A 15,297-nucleotide genomic window follows, 5' to 3' on the forward strand; every position below is an offset into this window, starting at 1 on the left:
CTAGCCCACATTGCATCCTGCTGTTATGAAGTTTTCCAAAGACAATTAAAAGCCCTTCTCCTTTCTCCACTAGCCCCCCCCCCCCCACGGATTATACCTCTTTTTGGCTGTGAACCGAGGTTCATTGTCTAACACCATCAAGCAGCGGTCTCCAGTAGCATCATGTTTTGACTGGTGTGAGCTGTCTCTGCTTAGGTCTCCTGGATGAGATCTGTGACTTGGCCATTAGCATGAAGGTCCTTAAAGCAAACTCTCAGTCTGCATGTGCAAAGAGGTGATCTCATGACAAAAAGAGACTGTGGGAATTGCACTTTGTTCATGTTCATTTCTTCCTTGTTTGCACCATGCACACACTTTGAAACAGGTATTACTTTGTTTGCACTCTGTGGGCTGGAAGAGATAGTGCTTTGCTTACACCCTTGTAGGACAGGGAGGGAAGAGGAGACTCCTGGCAAGGTTGAAAGAGAAAGTGGTAGTCTCTGAGGTCTGGGTTGGCTGGCTGCAGATTCAACCGCTGTCCTTGGGGCCCGTCTGCCTAGACTCGTGCTCAGTTGCTCATCTGCAAAATGGCAACAATGGGGGCCTATTTCCCCTCTAGGTTTGTTAGGTGGGCAGGCGTAATTAACGTCTTTGCAAATAAGGAGCACGAAGAAGAAGAAGAAGAGGACGAGGAGTTTGGGTTTGATATCCCGCTTTATCACTACCCGAAGGAGTCTCAAAGCGGCTAACATTCTCTTTTCCCTCCCTCCCCCACAACAAACACTCTGTGAGGTGAGTGAGGCTGAGAGACTTCAGAGAAGTGTGAGTAGCCCAAGGTCACCCAGCAGCTGCATGTGGAGGAGCGGAGACACAAACCCCGTTCATCAGATTACCAGTCCACCGCTCTTTTTTCCCCCTTTCTTTCTTTGCATCCTGACTGCATTTTATTAAAGGATGTCTTTTATCATTTTGGATCTCTCACCTGCAGGCATTTCTAAAGCATGCCTCAGGAAATGTGAACTTAGAAAGCAAAGGAACCCCCTATATTGAGAATGCCAAAAAACCAAAAAGTTTTGTGAATGAGCTTAGAGCCAGTTCTGTATTTCAATATATTTAATCATTTGAAATACACATTATCTTTAGGACCCACATCCAGCCCCCAAACACATACTGCTCTTAACCACTACACCACACTGGCCCTCTGCTAGCAACAGGAACTGCTTGAGTGGGGCAGCTCCTGGGATTATGCATTGGCTGAGGCAGGAATGTTGAGTCTTGGAAGTCTCCTGCAACTCCACCTCCCATTCCCTGAGTAATGTTTCTCCTGGCTCCTGCTTTATTGCCACTCTCTGCTGGGGAATCCCAGTGTCCTCTGCTTCCCTAGTTCCACACCCATCTTTTTTCTATTATAAGTGCCTTGCACAATGGGTGCAGAAGCCAGAGCTCTCGGGAGGAAGCGTAGGGCTGTGTGTGTGTGTGTGTGTGTGTGTGTGTGTGTGCATCTTCACAGTCCATGAAATGCTCTGCTCACTTTTGCCAACACTGTTGTTACGGAATTGAAATGGAGGAAACTGGCAAAGGAGTTGATTTTAGATTATTGTTAAAGCTAGGTAACTTCCCTGAGCTGTCAAGTCGAAAGGATATATTTATGCATAATATTTGTAACATTTAACAACTTGAAAGATGTGGGCCCCCCCGTAATTTCCACAACACTGTCTGTTGGAAAAACGCCCCCAGGAAGGGTGCCACTCTCTGGCTGGAAATTGCCCTCAGTCCAGAGAGACGGGTAATAAGCGACCCCTCCATCCTGAGAGTAGCACACTCGTCTTCTGGTATCCCATCACAGAAGAAAGAAACAGTCAGCAGTCTACACACTACTTTATTTACAGACTGTACACACAGCTCTCATCCAACATGTCTGCTCTCCTGAGCAGCAAGCACAGAAGTACGACTCAACACCCGCTTCACTCAGAAGCGAAAGTAACTCTCCAGTTACATGAGAACAAGCAGAGACTTCCTGTCTCACGCTCACAGACATCACATGATGTCAACAACCATTGTGCTGCTCCTCGCAGCTGGTGAGATATAAAAATCCCAACACTGTCAAGGTGTCTGTTGCAGGAGAGTAGCAACATTTTGAGGAAGCAGGTGGACTGAGGGGAGCTTGAAAGAGGGTCAAGGTAGCAAGTAGCACTCTTTTGTGGGGCAGAGGGAGAAATGAGGGAATGGCATAATGTAACTTTGTCCAAACTGACACTGCCCAGAGCTTTTGGGACTATGACAAGCTTGATTGGGAGTCAGTTTTACTTTCTCTGCTGGATTTTGGATTTTGCTGTGGTATTTTTGACTGTCCTGTGTTTCAGCTGAACCCTCCCCCCCCCCCAATAAATTTTTATTATTTTCTTTACACATTCTTTCTTTCAATACATTAATCAACATATAAACATTTTTGCTCTGCTGAGCTTGTGACTTCCCTCCCTCCCTTCAGTTGGTATCCCTTATCAAATCCATTCGCGTATTTTATCTTTTCACATCTTCTATCATCTACATTGTAGGAGTTACTTCAGTCCTGCTAGTGTCTTTAGATTTATACAGCTGTCCTTTAAATATACAATAAATTTACTCCAATTTTCCTGGAATCTCTGATCGTCCTGATCCCGAATCATTCCGGTCAGTTTGGCTAACTCCGCATAGTCTGTCATCTTCGCCTGCCACTCCGCAATGGTAGGAACTTCTTGTGATTTCTTTTTTTTTTTATAAATATTTTTTATTGCTTTTCTCAGATACAGAAATGAAGTCAGATATATGAAAGAGATAACAGTAATAAGAAAAAAGAAAAAAAGAAAGAAATCCATCTTTCCAAGACCTTTTTTCATCACCAACCGGACTTCCCCACGTCCCCCTCACCCTGCATTCTTTATAATAAAAATACCAACAAATTATTACCTTGTTTCATGCATTCCTTTGTACTTTCAAATAGTTATGTTTTAGGTTTAAAATACTTATTGTCAATTTACTTTTGCCTTAATATAAATGTAATGTCATTTTAAACCTTAGTCCCTTCATGATTATAACTTAATTTCCCATATCACCGAATCTTGTTGCTGAAGCTAGATTTTCCAAATCATGCAAATTCTTAACATTCATATAGCTTATAATATTTTTGTAAATAGTCCTTGAACTTTTTCCAATCCTCCTCCATTATTTCTTCTCCCAAATCTCGGATTCTGCCGGTCATTTCAGCCAATTCCATATAATCCATCAATTGCGTCTGCCACTCTTCCAGTGTGGGTAAATCTTGTGTCTTCCAGTGTTTTGCAATAAGTATTCTTGCTGCTGTCGTTGCATACATAAAAAAAGTTCTGTCTTTCTTTAACACCTTCTGGCCGACAATGCCCAAGAGGAAGGCTTCTGGTTTCTTGGGAAAGGTGTACTTAAACACCTTTTTTAACTCATTATAGATCATTTCCCAGAAGACCTTCACTTTTGGGCAAGTCCACCAGAGGTGAAAGAATGTCCCTTCAGCCTCCTTACATTTCCAACATTTATTATCAGACAAATGATATATCTTAGCAAGCTTGACTGGGGTCATGTACCACCTGTATATCATTTTCATAATATTCTCTTTCAAGGCATTACATGCCGTGAATTTCATGCCAGTGGTCCATAACCTTTCCCAGTCTTCAAACATAATGTTGTACCCAATGTCCTGAGCCCATTTTATCATTGCTGATTTGACTGTCTCATCCTGAGTGTTCCATTTAAGCAGCAAGTTATACATTCTCGAAAGTACCTTGGTCTTTGGTTCCAACAATTCTGTCTCTAGTTTCGATTTTTCCACCTGGAAACCTGTTTTTTTTTTTTTGTCCAGCTTAAAAACCTCTTGAATTTGAGCATAGTGAAACCAATTTTGCACCTTATTCTTTAATTTTTCATAACTCTGCAGCCTCCAAGTTTCTCCAACTTTTTCTATAATTTCCCCATATTTCGGCCAACCAACCTCCATATTGGGTTTTTTTCCAGGCCTTGGCCTCTGCTGGTGATAGCCACCTCGGAGTCTTACCTTCTAATAAGTCCTTGTATTTTTGGGAAATCTAGCTCCAGCAATAAGATTAAGGTATGGTAAGCTAAGTTATATGAATGAAAGGATTAAATGTTTAAAATAATATTATATATGTTTTTAGTGTAAATAGACAATAAGTATTTTAAACATAAATTATAACTATCTGAAAGAGCAAAAGAATACACGAAATAAGGTTATAATTTGCTGAAAAATTTTATTGTAAAGAATGCACGGTGAGGGAGACGCGGGGAAGTCCGGTTGGTTATGGAAAAGTGTTTTGAAAAGATGATTTTTTCTTTTTTTCTTTTTTTTCCTTTGTTATTTCTTTGTATATCTGACTTTGTATCTCTATCTGGAAAAAACGCAATAAAAAATATTAAAAAAAAAAATAATAAGTCCTTGTATTTTGTCCAGACCATAAATATTGATTTTCTGACAATATGATTTTTGAACATTTTATGAACCTTTGCCTTGTCGTACCACAAATATGCATGCCAACCAAAGGCAATGTCCAACCCTTCCAGATCTAGGACATCAGTGTTCTCAAGAAGTAACCAATCCTTCATCCAGCAGAAGGCCGCAGCTTCATAATATAATCTCAGGTCCGGCAGGGCAAACCCCCCTCTTTCTTTCGAATCAGTTAGTATTTTAAACTTTATCCGGGGCTTTTTGCCCTGCCAAACAAACTTGGATATATCCTTCTGCCACTTTCCAAAACATTCCACTCTGTCCACAATCTGTAGGGTTTGAAACAGAAATAACATTTTCGGCAATACATTCATTTTTATAGCTGCAATTCTACCCAACAAGGAAAGTTTCAGTCTTGACCAAATTTCCAAATCTTTTTTGATTTCCGACCAACATTTTTCATAATTGTCTTTAAATAAATTCAAATTTTTAGCAGACAAGTGAACCCCTAGGTATTTCACTTTTTTTACCACACTTAATTCTGTCTCTTTCTGAAACCCATCTGTTTCTGAAGATGTCAAGTTTTTCCCCAAAACCTTGGTTTTTTGCTTATTCAACTTAAATCCCGCCACCCGACCAAACTCATGAATCAATTCTAAAACTCTTTTTGTACTAGATTCTGGCTCCTGTAATGTTAAAACCAAATCATCTGCAAAAGCTTTCAGTTTATATTGTTTCACTCCGACCTGTATTCCTTGTACCAACCGGTCCTCCCGAATCATGTTCAAAAGCACCTCCAGGACTGAAATAAATAAAAGAGGGGATAGGGGGCACCCCTGTCGTGTTCCTTTTTCAATTTTCAACTCTTCTGTCACCACATTGTTCACTATCAATTTAGCTTTTTGCTCTGAATAAATTGCTTCTATGCCATTTTCAAACCCCCGTCCCACTCCCATCCCTTCCAAATTTTTCTTCATAAACTTCCAAGAGATATTGTCAAAAGCCTTCTCCGCGTCAATGAAAATTAACACTGCCTTAGTGTTAATATTAGTTTGTAAACGTTCCAAAATGTCAATAATGTTCCTGGTGTTATCAAACAAATGTCTGCCTGGGAGAAAGCCTGCCTGGTCCTTGTGAATTATTTCATTTAACACTTTTTTAAATCTACTTGCCAAAATATCTGCAAAAATTTTGTAATCCACATTTAAGAGTGAGATGGGACGGTAGTTCTTAAGTTGAGTCTTTTCAGTTTCCAGTTTAGGTATCAATGTGATGAAAGCTTCTTTCCACGTTTCCGGTGCCCTCTTCCCCTCCATAATCTGATTACAAACCTCCATTAGTGGTTGTATCAAATAGTCTTTTAATATCTTATAGTACTTGGAGGTAAGTCCATCTGGGCCTGGAGATTTGCCAAGTTGCATATTCTGAATGGCATCCTCAATTTCCTGTTGTGTTATTCTGTGATTCAAGATTGCTGTCTTTTCCTGAGATAGTTTGGGGAGTCCATTAGTTTTTAAAAATTGGTCTATCTCAGTCACTTCCTGAGGCCCTTGCGTATAAAGTTTTTTGAAGTATCTCTGGAAGCACTTTCTAATTTCCTCTGGTTTCTGGATGTTTCTCCCTTCCACCTCTAGATTGGTAACAAAGTTCAATTTTTGTCTTTTTTTCAACTGCCATGCTAGCAGTTTCCCACACTTATTCGCTGATTCAAATGATCTTTGTTTCATTTGTTTAATTTTCCATTCCACTTCTTGATTTATCAATTTCGCATACTGTGCTTGATGAAACTTAATTTCTCTTAAGATCTCTTTAGATTTTGGTTTTAGTCTCAGTTTTTTCTCACCGTCTCTTATCTTCTCTAATATCTTATCCTTTTTTCCATTCCAGAGTTTTTTCTTAATTGTGTTCTGTTGTATCAGAAACCCTCTCATTACTGCCTTGCTTGCGTCCCAGATTGTTCTCTTTTCCACCGAAGTGTTCAGGTTAATTTCAAAATAGTCTTTTAAAGTTTTTTGGGCCTTCTTTACAATCTCCTGATCTCTTAGTAGGGTGTCATTCATTTTCCATCTGAAGGAACCGGTTGGAGTAAGTCTCAATTCCACTTTCAGAGCGTTATGGTCGGAGCAGGTTTTTGGGCAGATTTCCACTTTTCTAGTCTTAGGAGCCAGCCCTCTAGTTGTCCATATTTGGTCGATTCGTGTCCATGACAGGTGGGCCTCAGAGAAGAATGTTCCTTCTTTACCTAAGGGGTTCTTTGTCCTCCAAATGTCAATCAAATCCATACTGTCAGTTAGTTCAAAGAAAGTCTTAGGTAGTCTGCCATCCTTAGTTAAATTTTGGTTCTGTGACTTATCCATGTAGGTAGAGACCACCCCATTCATATCTCCCATCATAATGATGTTGGTATAGTCCAGATAGTCCAGCATTATCTCATGCAACTTCTTATAAAATTCCGATTTCCCCTCATTTGGTGCATAAATTCCTAATATCAAAAAATTTTCTCCTTGTATTTGTATTTCAATTACCAAAATTCTTCCTTGTTCATCTTTAAATAAAAATTTCGGTGACAGGTTCTCCTTTGCATAAATCACTACTCCTCTCTTCTTGACTTTGTCTGATGAGATAAATTCTTGGCCTAGTCTTTTGTTGATTAAAACTTTCCTGTGGAGCCTAGTCACGTGTGTTTCCTGCAAACAAATAATGTCCAATTGTTCTTTTTTCAATATATGAAAGATCCTTCCTCTTTTTTCCGGGGAATTCCCGCCATTTATATTCCAACTAAGGAGCTGCAGAGACATCCTGGTTTAATCTATAAGTCCTATAGGGATGTGTCTTCCTTTTCGTCCGGGGCTGGCACAGGTGTTGATTCAGGCTGAGGTAGCGGCCAAGCCCCTGCTATTCCCTTCTGTAGGTCCTCTCCGTAATCGTGTAAAAACTTTTGCTGGTCCTCTGGTGTTCTAAGTTTAACCTTCTTTCCTTTAAGGTTAAAAGATAGTCCTTGGGGAAACTCCCACCTATAGGGAATTGAGTTGTTTCTCAGTAATCTCGCTAGATCTGTATATGTAGCTCTTAAGTCCAAAAGTTGTTTCGGAATATCTCTGTAGATTTCTGCCTTCTTGTCCTGAATCACCAGTGGTTTTTTAAAGTGTAGGCCTAGGATTTTGTCTCTTTCTTGCCTGGATCTCAAAATGATCAGGCAATCTCTAGATCTGTCTTTTCTCACCAATCTTCCCAATCTGAAGGCGGTGACAATTTTAAAGTCCTTATCTTCTTCTATACCCCAGAACTTTGATAGTTCTGATGTCAGATAGCCAATCAAATCTTCTCCTTCAAGTTCTGGAATTGCTCTTAATCTAAGATTATTTTCCCGATTTTTCAATTCCACCATAGACAGATAGGCCTGCTGTTCATTAATCTGCCTGCATAGTGGCCTTACTTCCTTTTGTACTTCCTCAGCCTTCTTGTTAGCTTGTTCTGCTTTTTGGTTCGCTTGCTCAGCCAATTTGCGATTTTCTAAAGTTGTTGTTTGAAGATTCCCAATTACTTGTGTATTTTGGGAAACCTGCTCAGTCAGTTTATTAATAGTAGTTGTAACTTGATCAAATTTTGTATTTAAAGCTGCCAACTGTTCCAAAATTTGTTTAGAAATTGCGTCAGACCCTCCTGAAGCCATATCCTCTGAAGTTGGCTCTTGGGCTGGCTGAGCAGTTTCTCTTTCTTGCAATGTCAAAACAGTAGGGACAGATGATCTACGTGGCTGAACAGTTAATGTTGTCTGTAACAATTGTTGTACGGTTTGTTTTGCTTTCGACTTGGCAGCCCTTGTTTTCCCTGTGCCACTCATTCCACCGCTGTCTATGTGTCAAGGTCAAATTGTAGATCCCATGGGAAAGACAGTCCAGAATGTAAACAACCACCTAATAGATAGTCCAAATAAAAAACAGTTCCCTGAGACTTATTAATCCCAAATCCACTAGAGGGAGCTTCCCTGTAGCTCAAGAAAAGAAAGGAACTTTTTCCGCCATTAATCCAGCAATCCAAAAAAAAAAAAAAAAAGAAGTTGCAGGGGAACCTTCTTTGTCCCTTTAAAGTTGCAAAGTTTCCCCCAAGTAAAACAAAGTTTCAATAAAGATGCAGGTAACAGTTTCTTACTTGTATCCACCAGCGCTCAAAGTAACTGCTCCACCTGATACAGTTTCCTCAGTTTGACAGTTCTTTAGTAACCCGGCAGCCCAGCGATTCGGATTTTAAACTTTTATAATCCACTCAGTAGAGGGGGGTTTCAGTTCAAATCCAGTCAATTTCTTTGCCCTTCTAGATAGCCAATTCGAGCTTTGCACGAAGAAAAGAACCTCTTTTTAAGCTCCCTTTCAAAGCGCTTCACGCTTGGCAGAGCCTTTGCTTTGATCTTTAAGCAGAGTCGGGAGACGGACTTCCTGTTTCTCGTCTCCCGTTTTCAGCCGAATTTTAATATTTTAGTCCCAACCAGATTCTTATGGTCCTTACTCACGAGTATGAAGTTTGGAGCCTGATGTTTCAGAAAGAAAGGACAGCGCTCATCAGCAGCAGCCGCGCGGCTTCACTTCCGCGGAAAGAGCGATGAACTCACAGCACCGCTCCCCCTTCCACGTTCCGGGGCTCCTTACGGGGTCCCTTCAACGTTTCTGGGGTTGCTCCTGGTGCCCGCCGAGTCCCACGGCCACGGGCTCACTCTACCCGTGGTTTTTCTAGATGGGTCGTCGCTGTGCCTCAGCGCACGACCCTTTTCCGCGGAGCCCCTCTTCAGCAGCTGAGGAGGACCGCCATTGCTGTTTCGCGCCGCCTCCGGAAGTCGGAACTTCTTGTGATTTCCAGTTTTAGGCCAACAAAGTCCTTGCAGCAGCTGTGGCATACATGAATAATCTTTGATCTTTTATCTTACAGGTAATCTCCTTTCCCATCAAGCCAAGTAGAAAAGCCTCTGGCTTTTTGGGGAAGGTATATTTTACTATCTTCTTAAGTTCATTATAAATCGACTCCCAAAATGGCTTCACTTTATCACACGTCCACCACATATGGTAATATTCTCCATCCACTCAGCTGAACCCTTTCGGGGGGTTGGAATAAACTTTTTATTCTGCTTTGCCCAGAGAACTATACAATGGGACAATTCACAGTTATCTAAGTACATACACTAAACTAATAATAAACTGCCCTGCTTACTGAACTGTTCCTTTTTTGTGGGGGGGGGGGGAGGTGCCCCCTGACACTCACCCATCCATCCTCAGTTTCACTTCTGCCTCCTAGACTGAAGACTGTTCTCTGCGGGTGGTGTCCCTGGAGAAGCTGAACCCCTGGCTTGGCTGTGCTGGCAGCCGCCTTGGGCAGCGGGGATGCCAGGATTTGCTTTGCATTTGAGGGCGTGTTTGTGATGACCTGTCCTCCTCGTGGAGGCATCTGGGTACTTATGGGCAATCTTGCTATACTTGGTGCGTTATGTCCTCACTGAAACGTTTGCAGGTACAAACTGCTTCCTTTCCAATCAGTGCCTGTCCCATAACTTCCTGCTGAAATCCTGCAACATTGCATACCACAAATGTTCCTATTTGCTTATTTGTTTGTTTTGTCCCACTTTTGTTGAGCTATAACACAAGAGATGCCCCTCCAGGTGTCAAAAATATGGGAACTTTGGGAGAACTTTGTCCAGAGCAAATCCACCACTAATGAGTTATTACTATTGCAGAAGACACCTGACAGTGTGTGTGTGTGTGTGTGTGTGTGTGTGTGTGTGTGTGTCCCTGGTTATGGAGAGGCCCCAAAGTGTTTTTGGGGGAGTTTCATGTATTCAAAGCACATCTTGCAAGTCTTGACAGAGGAAGGGCCACAGCTCCGGGGGTAGAGCACCTGCTTTGCATGCAGAAGTTCTCTGGTTCAATCCCCAATGGCCTCATCTTGAGGTAGGGCTGGGGTCACCCCCTTCCTGAGACCCTGGAGAGCCACGGCTGCTGGAGGTGCACGTACTGTGTCTTGGAGGGCAAAATGTATCGACAGCAGCCTCCTGAGAGACGCTGGCCTTTTTGTGTGCAAACAACGGGGTGATTTTCCCTCCCTCCCTCAGGGATGTTGGACGGGGGATGTGCCCAGCAAGACACTGTGTTGAGAACTGGGCGAGATGCTTGGCCCAGGAAGGGACTCAGATAAGAGTGCAGATGAGCCAAGCAGCCATTGTTGCTCTCCCGCTGTGGGCTGCGTTTGCTTTGCAGCTGGGTGGTGGGGTCTCCAAAGCCAGCCTTGCTGAGCTACCCCCACAAACTGTCCCTGGAGCTCGAGGAGGAGGTAGGGAGGCCGAAACAATTCATTGCACTTCCCTCCTTCTTTCTTGCCTTCCTTCCAAGGGAACCTTAAAGGCGAAGAAATTTATTGCTGCGACTCCAGCTCACTCTGCCAGATGCCTGAAATGAAATCTTAGTTGGTTTGATTTCAAACACTTCAGGTCTTGGACAAAACGGAGTGCTTTCAGAAGTGGCAGAGAGACATCTCTAAGTTTGTCTGGCAGGGCAAAAAGCCCAGAATTAAGTTTAAGATATTAACCGATGCAAAACAAAGAGGGGGCTTTGCCCTGCCAGACTTAAAGTTGTATTATGAAGCCGCAGCGTTCTGCTGGTTAAAAGATTGGCTACTTCTTGAAGACACTGATGTGTTAGATTTGGAAGGGTTTAACAATGCCTTTGGATGGCATGCATATTTATGGTATGACAAGGTTAAAGCAAATAAGGCCTTCAAGAACCATATTGTCAGAAAATCATTGTTTAATGTCTGGACAAAATATAAAGACTTGCTGGAAAATAAAACACCAAGGTGGCTTTCACCTTTGGAAGCCAAGGCCCGAAAAAGACCCAATATGGAGGCTAAATGGCCAAAATATTGGGAAATACTAGAAAAGGATGGAGACAATTGGAAATTGCAGAGTTTGGAGAAAATGAAAGACAAAGTGCGAGATTGGTTACATTACGCTCAGATTAAAGAAGTTTTTAAAAATGATAAGAAACTAGGGTTCCAGGTGGAGAAATCGAAATTAGAAACAGAATTGCTAGAACCAAAGATTAAGGTACTTTCAAGGATGTATAACTTGCTGTTGAAATGGAACACACAAGACGAAACGGTTAAATCGGCTATGATAAGGTGGGCACAGGACATTGGGCATAATATTATGTTTGAGGACTGGGAGAGGTTGTGGAGTAATGGATTGAAATTTACTGCATGTAACGCTCTGAAAGAAAATGTAATGAAAATGATCTATAGATGGTATATGACCCCAGTCAAACTTGCCAAAATTTACCACCTGTCTGATAATAAGTGTTGGAAATGCAAAGAGTGTGAGGGAACGTTCTTCCACCTCTGGTGGACTTGCCCTAAAGTGAAGGCGTTCTGGGAAATGATTTATAATGAACTGAAAAAGGTATTTAAATATACCTTCACTAAGAAACCAGAGGCTTTCCTTTTGGGTATTGTCGGCCAAGGGGTGGCAAAGAAGGACCAGACATTTTTTATGTATGCAACAACAGCAGCAAGGATACTTCTCGCAAAACATTGGAAAACTCAAGATCTACCCACACTGGAAGAATGGCAGATACAACTGATAGACTACATGGAACTGGCTGAAATGACTGGCAGAATCCGTGACCTGGGAGAAGAGAGGATCGAGGAGGACTGGAAGAAATTTAAGAATTATTTACAAAAGTATTGTAATTTGAGTGAATGCTAAATAAGATGCTAGATCAAAATAACTGAGCACCACTAAATTTAGAAGTCTTTAAGAAAATAAGTAAGATTGTGAAATTTAGCTCCTTACTGAGAATTATAAGATTATGAAATATAGAAGGGATATAAGAATTTAAATAAGATGATAAATTGCTGACAAAACGTTACAACGATGAAAGTGGGAGCGGGAGATGTGAGGAAGTCCAAAGAAAATGTGAAAATATGTTAAGATCAATGTTATATTGCTTATTATGTTTATCTTTATTGTAAAACCTAATAAATTGCTTTAAAAAAAAAAAAGAAATCTTAGTTGGGGAAAACGGTATGGAGGGAGCGGCATGGCAAGGAGATGCAAGAATTAGTCAGTGACACTTCCGCTTGAGGCGCCACGGAAGATGGCTGACAATACCATCGCTCCAGCTCCCACGAGGTAATTAGAGGCTGAGATGGGAGTAATCAGCCCCCCAAATTCTTCCTGGTGTAAGGGAAGATGCAGTCTCATCCGCGGATGCCCAATAAACTACCCCCAAGTTCGTAAAGAAGGAGGGGGTGGGGGCACTGGATGGAAAGCCCCCAAGGGAGTTCGGTGCGAGCGCACCAAGTTCCATTTCTTAAGATGAAAAATTGGATTTAAGTTTTCGGATCTCCTGGACGCTGTCCCCGCGAGCGCACCAAGTTCCATTTCTTAAGATGAAAATTTGGATTTAAATTTTGGACATGCTTCAAGTGAGGAGGGGGAAATTAATCTGCCAATTAAGCCAGCCACTGAGGAGCCAAGAGTGATGGAGAGGAAGAAAGAATAACATCTAAGAATAACATCTAAGTTGGTATGTTGGAACGGAATGGAAAAGGAGGGGGGGTAAAGCCTTTTTTACTATGATTTATTACAATACCTGACAAATCCCCTCCCCCCCAAGAACTGTTTACATTATTTACAGCAAGTGAGATTGGAAAATATAAACTGTGTGGAAATAACAATACTATATAATTAAAGCTTTTGTTTGTTGAATTGCTTGGAAGAAGATAAAAGACCCTCCAAATATTGATATTAGAAAGAAGCAGGATCTTGTTAGCCGCTGGAGAGACTTAAAAAAACTTTGGACGGATTATGAGAAGGGTGATGAGGTGCATTATTTAAATGAGATCCGCCATTATGGGATAAGACCAAGCTGCAGAGATAAATAGTCATAGGGGGAGATGAGCTCTTAATTTGTTATTATATCTGCACTTTAAGTCCGATTTGGCAAATCTCCCCTGGAAAGGCTAATGTTTGATGCAACCGGTTTGGGAAAATTAATGAGGCAAATGCCTAGATTTGATTTCATCGGAACTGAGAGAAGATGGCGTCTGCCAGCAGCGAAATGACTTTTGGATTGATTTGGCATAAACACCAGCGTGTGAGGAGATACTGTAACAATAGGAGAGTCAAGTGCACAAAATTCACACAGAAACACATCATTGCTTACTTCATCTCGCCTGTGGAAACAACTCAGAGGCCATGAAAGAAGGAAGGTTAACAACAGGAAGATTAAAGGAACTATTGGAAACTCAAGGCAGCAGAGATATGAGATGATCAGAGCCCCCCCCCCCCAACTTGAAGCGTGGGAAGTCCCAATAAAAATTTATAATTTGGCAGAATATTTGGACTATATGATATGTATTTGTATAATTTGGAATCTTTAATGTGATTTGATTGGATTGTTAAAATGGAAAATTTGATAAAAAATTATAAAAAAAAAGAATTAGTCAGTGACAATTAAGGCTTAAATATATGTTCAACTGGCACACCTTTAACCTTTTACAGTAGCAGGTTGGTGATAATTGACCTAGAAGCCACTGAAGGACACTTTGCATTTGCCCCGTGGAGTTATGGCAGGGCTGGCTCCAGGTTTAAGTGGGGCCCATGTGTTTGCTGGTGGGTGGCCTTCTCCATTGGTGGCCCAGGTGGGCTTACCTGGCTGTGGGGACCAGCCTTCTAAGCACCTCTGGTTCTTAGGTGCTTTTAAAAGATCCCAGAATGGTGTTAGGTCAGGTGCTGTGCACAATTTTTTTAAAAAAGTGGCTGTATGTAGCCACAAGGCACCCCTCAGTGTGTCTGGCTGGGGGCAGGGGGGAATTACAGGGTGCATGGTAGGCAGGCATCCTCAGTAGGTCTTGCTGAAGTCCTGGGGCCCTGCCTATAAAGTGAGAAAAGAGTCCTTACATCAGATGCATAGCCCTGTTGCCTCTCGTTTAACTAATCTGTAACACCTAGCAGGACCTGGACCTGGAAAGGGCCCCAGCTCAGTGGCAGAACATCTGCTCTGCATGCTGAAGGTCATGCCACACTTGTCAAAGCCCTGGAATATCCAAATGACTCAGACCATTGACACCAAATGCCCCGGAGTTCCTTCTCCTGCTTCATGGAGCCCACCTGGCTCCCTGGTATACACCAGAGCTTAGGAAACAAGCTAGGAAGTGGCTTGAACATGAGTGGAGAACTCCGGTCAGATTCTTGCTCTTGATGGGGTCACAGTCCTTCTGAAGAAGCAGGTATGTAGCTTGGGGCCCTGGATCCATTGCTGTCACTTGAAGCTAAGGTGGCCTTGGTGGTGTGGAGTACCTTCCATCAGCTTTGGCTGGTGGCCAGCTATGTCCTTATCTGGACAGGGAAAGCCTAACTTCTGTCGTCTATGCATAGTTCAGCCTCTGAAGATGGTTTGGAAACTTAAGCTAGTGCAGAGTTTGGTGACCAGGTTGCGCTCACTGGGACAAGACAATTTGAGCGTGTTACACTGAGGGTGACCCAATGGCACTGGCTGCCAGTTAGTCTCTAAGCCTGATTCAAAGTGCTGGTTTCGGCCTCTACAGCCTGAATGGCTCAGGACTGCAGTACCTCAAGGACTGCCTCTCCCCATATGAACTAACCTGGACCCCAAGATCATCCTCTGAGGCCCTTCTCCATGTGCCTCCTCATTGAGAGGTCCAGAAGGTGGCAACATGAGAAGGGGCCTTTTCTGCAGTGGCTCCCCATTTGTGGGATGCTCTCCCCAGGGAGGCTCACCTGGCACCTGCATTCTATATCTTTAGGGGTCAGCTGAAAATGTGTTTCTTCAGCCAGGCATTCT

At 42.3% G+C, this 15,297-nt stretch overlaps 1 long non-coding RNA gene across 1 annotated transcript in view; it reads right to left on the reverse strand.

The window, feature by feature from the left end:
* The window catches only part of LOC308467808, a 921,448-nt gene that overhangs the window by 611,247 nt on the left and 294,904 nt on the right, over nucleotides 1-15,297 (reverse strand). The window lies entirely within an intron of this gene.

The sequence above is a fragment of the Podarcis pityusensis genome, assembly GCF_964106645.2.
Source record: "Podarcis pityusensis genome assembly, chromosome: W".
Taxonomy (NCBI): Eukaryota; Metazoa; Chordata; class Lepidosauria; order Squamata; family Lacertidae; genus Podarcis; species Podarcis pityusensis.